Source organism: Prunus dulcis, unplaced genomic scaffold (genome assembly GCF_902201215.1).
Source record: "Prunus dulcis unplaced genomic scaffold, ALMONDv2, whole genome shotgun sequence".
Classification (NCBI taxonomy): domain Eukaryota; kingdom Viridiplantae; phylum Streptophyta; class Magnoliopsida; order Rosales; family Rosaceae; genus Prunus; species Prunus dulcis.
The window spans coordinates 5,934-15,543 of NW_023010303.1; the positions used below are offsets into that span (position 1 = coordinate 5,934).

The 9,610-nt window shown below is 37.7% G+C and overlaps 1 long non-coding RNA gene and 1 pseudogene across 1 annotated transcript; both read right to left on the minus strand.

Annotated features, from left to right (window-relative positions):
• Nucleotides 1-491: 491 nt before the first annotated feature.
• Nucleotides 492-1,775, minus strand: LOC117613409. The gene is made up of 2 exons (XR_004583730.1): nucleotides 1,595-1,775; nucleotides 492-748 (listed from the first exon to the last, which is right to left on the minus strand). It is a non-coding gene; the product is annotated as an uncharacterized LOC117613409 (long non-coding RNA).
• Nucleotides 1,776-7,588: 5,813 nt separating this feature from the next.
• LOC117613410 lies at nucleotides 7,589-8,470 on the minus strand (annotated as a pseudogene).
• Nucleotides 8,471-9,610: the final 1,140 nt, after the last annotated feature.

Below are 9,610 nucleotides of genomic sequence, written 5' to 3' on the forward strand. Positions count from 1 at the left end.
GTCCTGAGAGCCATGAAAAGAAGGATGAACAGAAACAAATGGATTGTTGGCTCTTGCAATCATGCTTATCCTTTATCTTATTAAGCTTACCCGCTAGCCCACTGTTGCACTGCCTTGTGCTTATTTTTAAGAACAAAATAAGAAATTTTTAAATAAATAAAAATAATTTGGAAACCCAACCTCTAAACCCTCTCCTTCTCTCCAGCAGCTGACACCACACCAAACCATCATGGCATAATTAGATATTTTTAATTAGTTTAAATAACATTTATGAAATTTTTAAACAGCAATTTAACGGAATGAACAATATTGACCAATGGAGTAAAACACAAGAAGTAAATCAACCAAATTGAAAACACGAGGAGTAAATTAGCCAAATACATAAAACACATGAACTATTTTAACATTTAAGCCATTGGAGGATGTCACTATGTACTACAATGAATTTGAAGCATAAAACCAGAATCGTTATTATTTTAATTACAAAAGCAAAAGCAAATTGTCTTGGATCAATTTGGTTCCCTCGTAATTACACGATTGTGCAGCCGTTATCAATTTGTAACTAACTGTACATGAGATTATTTCCACCTTAGTCAAACTAGCTATGTAATTTATATAGAAAAACATATTAAGAAACAATTGATGCGTTTGCAAATTAGTTAACAGTGGTTGCAATGATAGATCTTCATTACAAGATAAATTTCGCGTCGTTAACCTCAAACTTTGTAGAAGATGACAGCATCGGTTCCTGCATATAAATTAGGCACAACGTAAACGTCTCTGTAGAGTTACAGAAATAATGAGACAATGTGAAAAATATATGCCAAACTTCTTTTACCCTTCCGCTATGAAAATTAAGAAACGCTTACTCAGATGAGTTTGTACCATTGGAAGAGATGAAGAAACCCCAATCTAACAATTTTTTCACTCTTGGCTCGGAATACAATTTTAGAATTTAGGGTTTAGGGTGAAGAACTTAATATGGGTTGAGTGTCTATAAGTGAGTCGGGGGTCGAGTTTTGATCTATTGATGATCATGAGATTAATCTTGTAATCAAAACTTGTCCAATGAATTAATGAAGGTAAATTTAGATTTGATGTGAACTGAACCAATGTTACCTTGACACATACCCATAATCAATTCAGATTTCAGTCGTTTGGCGATTTTATCATTTTAGTCTTCGTGGTTTCGGTTTTATCAATTTTATCTGTAAAGTTTTAAATCTCTTGAATTTAAGGACAAATTTAAAATTATGTAAAAAATCATTCTAGTTCCATTACAAATTTTTTCAAATCTCATGCTCAAAACATAATAGAAATAAATTTGATAGAATTTGTAACATGATATGTCCTTAAATTACACGAATTTAGGGACCAAAATGATAAAACTAGTAAATTATATCGACTAAATGAAACTTTTTGCCTAATTTTTATGTTAATATGTGTTGTAATCAATAACTATTTTATGTCTCTAATTTTTCTTTTATACAAATGATATTAGGGAAGACGGGATTAAACTCACATTTGGTACAAACAGATACGGAAGAAAAGTTAAAGATTTTGTTTGACATGGATCATGGGAACAAAATCAAACCTGTAAGGTTTTGTGTCGAAGTACTTTCCTTATGATCCTTGACTTGATCCATCTTTCGCTGTTAATATTTTCAATGTGATTGGCCATGGTGTCAAGCAAACCCCCATATGTTATTTGAGGGTTTTCCTTAACAGTTTCAGTGAGAATGTATGTCATAGCACCATTCAAATTTTTTTTTAGAAAAAACCTGCATTTACGATTAAAACATAAAATAATTAATAAGAAGTTGCTTCATGATTAAAAAAAAAAAAAACACACACACACACACACACACTTATTAGCAATGAGTAATGATCAAATATTCGAAAATATAAAGTGTGACGGGATAGTAACACCAAGTAACACGCTGATTTAGCAATTTTAAACTGCTACAAAATTTCCCAATTTTATCAAATCATACTACAATATTTTTATTTTATTTTATTTTTTTCATATTGCCACATACAGAGTTGCACGTATATTAATACTAGAAACAAATGGTTGAAGCAATACCACCCTTTTTTAAAAATTTTGGAACTATCACCTATAAATAGAATTTTATTGTCCCCTTATTGCACAGATATCACTTTTGCTGAAATTTTATTGTCTCTGTTTTGCTGAAGTTCTCTCTCTCTCGCCTCTGTCTCTTCGCTGCCCTCTGTTTCTCTTCACTCTCCGGTGGCTTTGCTCCGAATCTATGGTCCTTCAGCTCTCAGTCTCTCCTCACTCAGCTCCGACTGTCTCTTCTCTCTTCCTCTCCCAGCGACAGGTACTGTTCATCGGCATTTTCTTACAGTTTAAGGGTTTCTCTGAAGTTGTTTTAGGGTTTATGCATTTCTCTGAAATTGGTTGAGGGGTTTGTTCGAAATTGGTTGAAGGTTTAGGGGTTTCGCTGAAATTAGTTTAGGGGTTTGTTCGAAATTGGTTGAAGGTTTAGGGGTTTCTCTGAAATTGGTTTAGGGGTTTCATCGAAATTGTTTTAGGGTTTTGTCTGAAATGATCTGAGTATGATGATTCCTTGTTTCAAACAGTGAATGGGTTTGTTCTTTGTGGACTGATGCTTGCCCTGCTGTTGTGTTGCTGTTGCTGTTGCTATTGCTGTCGTATTGTGTTTTTTTGCTAGTGTATTGCTAATGTAGTGATGTTGTGTTGGCATTTTAGTGCAGTTGTATTTTTAGTGCAGTTGTATTTTTAGTTTTAGTATGGTTTTATTATGGTTTTTGTAGCAGTTATTGAATGGTATTTGGTGGCTTAGTATGAGTCTTTATGAGCATTGCATTTAACCTTCTTAGAAGTCTAATTGGTATCTATTTTGTTTGTTGAAGATGATATCTAAAGTGTAAGACAATTAACCTGTGTATGGTGATTTCTTCTCTGTGGATCATTACCAAAAAATTCTCGCTGATTATATTTTACGTAGAAAATGTGGCCATGAAAAGAATTTGTGGCTAAAACTCCATGATGGAAGCAACCATTTTGAAATATCTTAAGCAAACTGTTGGTGGCTTGCTAAATTCCTTAATTTTTTTCTCTTTATCTTCCAACGAGGTAGTGACCCTTCACATTACACTCAATTGTGCAAAGGATTTGCATGGTTGTCTGATGGAATCGAAGAATAATTTACATAGAAAGAATTTCCTTTGTTATCGTTCGTATTTTTTCATATATGAAAGAAACTTCTAGATTGATAAAATATCTCAAGACAGAGTTTGACAAAATCAAGTATTGTATAAATATTTGAACTTGTAAACTCCCAACCATATCATACTTTTTGTTTGAGAATAATGCTTGTTAATTCGACATATTTTTTTTATAACTTTGTTTACTAAGTTTAGGGCTTGCATATTGGATATGGATGAGTTTTGTTTAGAACCATATGTGGTGTAATATGAGTTGTTTAAAAGTTTGCTGTTTTGTGCTTGATCATTGTGTGCTTAAAAGAAAGCGGGAAATGAGTGAAGATGGGAACCTACCACCAGCAGGTGTGGTTTAGAGAAATGGGGACATTGATTTTGCTATAAGCTAACTGTTTAAGCTTTTGCTTTTTTTGTTTGTGTATGGATACTTAGAGAAGTCTGTTTCTGAGGAGAACTTATAATTTTGTAATTGTACATGTCTTACAAACATTTTATACCGTTTTGATGGTTTATTTATGAATTTATCTTTGGTTTTTTGTTAAGAAAAAACTTAAGGGATGGTGCCAATTTCTTTCATTTTCTTACATTTGAAAGGAGGGCCATAGTAGAGTCAGTACTGTGGTTGCCACTAATTCATAGGATGTTCCATTACATTATACCTTGAAGTGAATAAATTGTTGGGAAATAGCCCAAAATGCCACCATTTTTATAATTGTAACTGAAAATACCACCCTTTTTTAAAAATTTTGGAACTATCACCTATAAATATAAAATTATTGTACCCTTATTGCTGATTTTTCACAAGTTCAGAAATTTGGTCTGTTCTCTTAGGTCACACAGCTCTCTCTCTCTGGCACAACTCTCTTTCTCTTTGGTAGCTGTCTATCACAGCTCTCTGGGTCTGTCTTGGCTCTCTCTATCTTGGCTCTCTCTCTCTCTCTAGCACAACTCTCTGTCTCTCTCTTTGCTCTCTTTCTCATAGCGCAGCCGTTTATCTCTGTAGCTTCGTTATCTCTTTCTCCCCTATTCGATCTGTTGCTCTGTGTAACTTCGTTATCTCTTTCTCCCCTACTCGATCTGTTGCTCTCTGTTTGGAATCGCGAACCCTTCCCTTTAGCAATGTCTTCTGAATAGCTGCTTGCAACCTTGAAGCTGTAGTGGATTGCCGACCCCGAAAAGGTAGTGTTCATGGTTATTTTGTTAATATCAGTGGGATTATGTGAAATGAGTTATAGTTTGATTGTTTGGGTTTGTGTTAAATTCGTTTTGGCTTTAATGTCTTTGGGTTAGGTTTTGTTGAATATTCATGCTCATTCATCTGGGTTTGTACCAATTCCATTTAGATTGGTCTGGATATGTGAATCTTGAAACTTGGGATTTTCCATTTGATGTAGTAGATCTGTATAGTGTGATTCTGATGTGTTACTAGTGTACTGTGGTTGTGTTCCTCTTATTTTACAGTCGTATTGCTGTTATATTGCTATTATAGTGCCTCTATATTGCTTTTTATTGCTGTGATATTGTGGTTATGTTGCCATTTTATTGTATGTTTATTGTGGTTATATTATTGTGTTAATGAAATGTTGTTTTGTCATGGTCAGAAATGGAGACAATTGTTATTCTCGTGTGCTACAATGGAAAATGGGTCACCTCGAAGAAGATGTGCAAATATGAAGGGGGTGACTCAAAAGGCTTAATAGTTCCACGGACCATCAAATTTGCTGAACTGTTGGACCGTGTGCATCAGATTGGTAATACAAACATCAGGGAAGACAAGATTTGCTTAAAATTCTCAGTTTTGGTGGCCTCGAATGAGTGGAAGCACATAAAGATTGAGGGCGATGATGATGTCAATTTTTTTATGAAGTACAATTCCGAGGTAACACCTTCAAAACTAGCTCCCTTACTCGTGAGTATAGAAGATAAAGGACTGACAAATGATGTAGTTCATAGTATGTATATCACGACAGATAGTAGTCGGATGGGTCATTCTTCAGTTGCCATTGTTGAAAGCAATGAAGTAACTTGGAATAATACAAATGTCACTGATTTGGGAGGTGAAGTAGGGACAGATTTTATGGATATGATTGATTTTAGCGAGGGGGAGGAGATGCATGGTGGTGATAATGGTACTGAAAGAAATGAAGTGTCAGTGTACTCTGCCCCTCCTAATTTGGGGTGCTTGAACACAGCTGGCCAGTTGCCAAAAATGCGTTTAGGAGGAGAATCTGAACCCACTCGTCAACATTATTGGAGTCAAATGGGGGAAAAAAATCGGTATAATGCAGTCGGTGTAAAAGATGAAGAAGCATATTTGGACAGCGGGTTTTCACGAAGCGATTGGAAACCGAAAATTACAGTTGGGCAAATTTTCTCTAGTAAGAAAGCATTGTTGACGGAGTTACAGTTGGCGGCATTAAGAGGCCACTTTGAATTTAAGGTGCAATTCTCTTGCACTAAGAGGTTGCTTGTGGTTTGTTGTCAACGTCCATGCCCATGGCGGGTCCGAGCATCGAGAATTGGAGAATACAACTTCATGATTGTGAGGTGTACAACTGTCCATGAATGTGATTTGAGGTTTGTAAGTGACAAGCATCGTCAAGCAACCGCAGCACTTGTAGCCAGTTCACTTAAAAGGAAGTTGAAGGATTGGCGGACAATATACACACCAAGTGACATTATGAGAGATGTGAAACACAACTTTGGTTGCACCATCCATTATTCGAAAGCTTGGAAAGCAAGGGAGTTAGCTCTATTGTCCATTAGAGGATCAGCGGAGGAGGCATATTATATCCTTCCAGCTTATTGCTATGAATTGGAGCGTATGAATCCCGGCACAAAAACACACATCCGAACTGATGAGAACAATCACTTTGTGTATTTATTTATGGCGGTTGGCGCATGTATTAGAGGGTTCCGTTCTTCCATGCGCCTAGTGATAGCCGTGGATGCCACTCATTTAAAATCCAAGTACAAGGGTGTTATGTTTGTAGCAAATGCATTCGATGGTAATCGAAATATATATCCTCTTGCTTTTGGGATCGGGGATTTGGAGGCGGATGCATCATGGCATTGGTTTTTCACTAAACTTCATGAAGCCATTGGTGAGTGTCCCGATCTTGTTATTATTTCTGATCGCAATGTTAGCATAGAGAATGTGTGGAACAAAATTTTTCCAACTGCACAACATGGCATATGCTTTTATCATATGAAGGGGAACATGAAACGCACTTTCAAGTTGAAAAAGCGTGATCACATACTTATGCACTTTGAGAAGGCTGCGAAATCTTATTCCATTGCTGAATTTGATGGTCATTTTCGCAAGATCAAGCGAAAGGAACATGTTGTTCAATATCTTGAAGAGGCAGGGTTACATAAGTGGTCTAGAGCTCACATGGATGGACGCCGCTACAATGTAATGACAACAAATATTGCGGAGTCAATCAACTCAGTCCTTAGGTTTGCAAGAATGCTGCCCGTGGTTCATTTGATAGGGGAAATTGTTAATCTCCTTGTGAAATGGTTCACCGAACGTCGTGAGTTGGCTTTGAATTGAACAACAACATTGTGCCCCAATTTTGGAGAGAAGAAGTTGAGGAACAGGTTGGAGGATGCTGCAAGGATGAATGTGGTTAAAGTTAGTAATGCACAGTATAATGTTTTGGACGGTAATATGGACGGCCTCGTAGATTTGACGAACAACAGTTGTAGTTGAAGAAAGTTTCAGCTTGAGCAGCTACCTTGCAAGCATGTAGTTGCAGTTTGCCGCTTCTTGAAAGTAAGTGTATATGCAAAGGCTTCTCGGTATTACACTCGGAAAACCTGGATGGATGCTTATTCGGATAGCATCTACCCGGTACAACCTCACGGAATGTGGGATACTCCTGAAGATGTTTGAAGTCGAGTTGTGCTGCCTCCCATGGCAAGGGTCATGCCAGGCAGACGAAAGAAGTTAAGAATTCCCTCGCAAGGAGAGGGCAGCATTAGAAGAAAGTGCTCAAGGTGCGGGTCCGCAGGCCACAATAAAAGCACCTGTAAAAACAATATTCCATTGCGCAATGTATCTTAGACAATAAGATTTGTGTTGCTTTGGTAGGTCATGTGAACTCAACTTTTATTTGTCGTGGGTTTCGTGTTATGTTGAATGGGAATTCTTTTAAATTTGCATTATTTGGGTTGCATTGCTACAGCATGCTGATTTGGGTTGCATTGCTACAGCATGCTGTATTGCTGACAGATTGCCATTATATTGACCTTTTATTGTACTGGTATTGCTTCCTGATTGCAATTATAATTTGAGTGCGAAATTAAAGGGACTGGAATGTAATTCCAAATGGATCCAAAACATTAAAGTTCTTAGAATTCCTATATTACACAGTTACTGTGATACTCCGACTATACCTTTTTTTTTTATCACAAATTCGGCCGATGCATAGGCCAGATGTGGGGCAAATACAAGGTGAAATGTCCTATGTGTTTGACTACATATACTTGTTGAAGGAGCATTACGAATGTCAACCTCAATAGATTGCTCATGTCTTGCCAAGAACACTCTTGAATTTATGCAATGGGCCCAAGCCAGTCCCAAAGCTGGACTCACCCGTCTGCCTGATGTGTCCAGGGACTCCAAGTTTCCCAACCTCACCCCATTCACTCCATGATGTGGCCCAATAAAATCCACCACTTGGTTGGTGACAACCACCGCCAACCCATACTTATTTGCTAAACCCTTCAATGTCCCAGATATGTTGAAGAACATTTCAGACCGCCGTTTCAAATCTGCCGGTGTTGTCTGATTCTGTGATCGGAACAATGCAGCAATGGAATCAATGACAATGAGTTTCACAGGTAGGCGGGTGTGATCAATGGCAATAAATGCTTCTATGTCTCCAAGGACATGGATGAGTTCTTGAGCATCATGAACACCATGAACATATATGTCTTCCAATGGCTCCAACCTTATTAAGTTGGGGTATGATGCATGATAAAGGTTGCCTAGTTGTTGCAATCGACGAAATGGGAAGCTGAATTATGTGAATATGTAGATGGAGGAGCCCCCTAGTCCGCCATGTGAGGGTGGGAGCTGAGCTCGTACCGTAAGTTGGAGACAAAGCTGCGTCTTCCCAGAACCACTCTCCCCTACTAATTCTGTTATGGAGTTGCAGGCTATCCCCCCCCCCAAGCAGTGATCTAGTATTGGGCATCCAATGGATAATTTAGGGGTTGAAAGAGGAAGGAGCATGAGGTTTTGGGGTGTCATGTTTGTGTCATTTGGGGGGGGATGTGATGGTGCTACAAGGCATGCATTATATATATATAGAGTTCATTTTGAAGGTCTGTACTGTAGGCCATCTATCTTTTAAGGAATGTTTAATTCATCCTTTTTCCAGGTTGTAATTACTTTTTTGTTTATTTATTAGTATATTTTTGGACCATATAATTTAAAACATATTATGATGCAGTATGCCCTCTAATAGGATCATATTGTAACTCTATCACCACTCTATTGTACTGATATTGACATAATATTGCCACTATCCGCATGTGTATTGTATATTTATTGCTGTTATATCGCCACAGAACTGGAGACCGATAAACTGTATACGCAGAAATAGAAAAGGGAAATGAGGCTTCATCATTCCATAAAATCCTATTTCCAAACTTACATAATACAACAACAGGCCACCCCATCTTTACATAATACAAAAGTACACCACCTCATAGTTCCATTTCCCTACAAAATGAGGCTTCATCATTCCATACATTCCTATTTCCAAACTTACATAATACAACCACAGGCCACCCTATCGTTACATAATAAAAAAATACGCGACCTCATAGTTCCATTTCCCTGCTGTTGACAAATTCGAAGTTGCATACTCTTCAAGTGCGGTGACCGCGACCCATGAAATTCATGACCCCGGCCACAGTGATCTTGGCCCAGTTTCCTGCCGGATCCACAATTATTGCAAATTTCCGAAATAGTTCGAATCCCCTTTCCACTTGTTCTTGCTTCAACTTGGCCATTGCTTCTGATTCCTTGAATACCATAATCGCAGTGGCAGGGGCAAGTTCAATTTTTTCTTTCATTCTCTTTATATGTAGGAGATGCATGCGCGCATGATAACGACAGCGAATTGCGCGGTTTTTAATGACACCCCATCTAGCTTGGCCCTCCACAATTTTTGAAACTATGTCTGCATGAAGATTTTTCCAAAACATGGTATTGCGTTGACATTGCTGTATGCCATGGACCAAGTCTGCAGGGAGTGAATTCGGTGACTTGGCTTCTGTTTCGGTCTCCCCTCCTTCAGTAATTGAAATCGTTGGGTTTGGTGTGAGGTTATGGTCCATGGTCTTTGATATTTATTGTTGGCTGGTGTACAACTTAATTGGAACA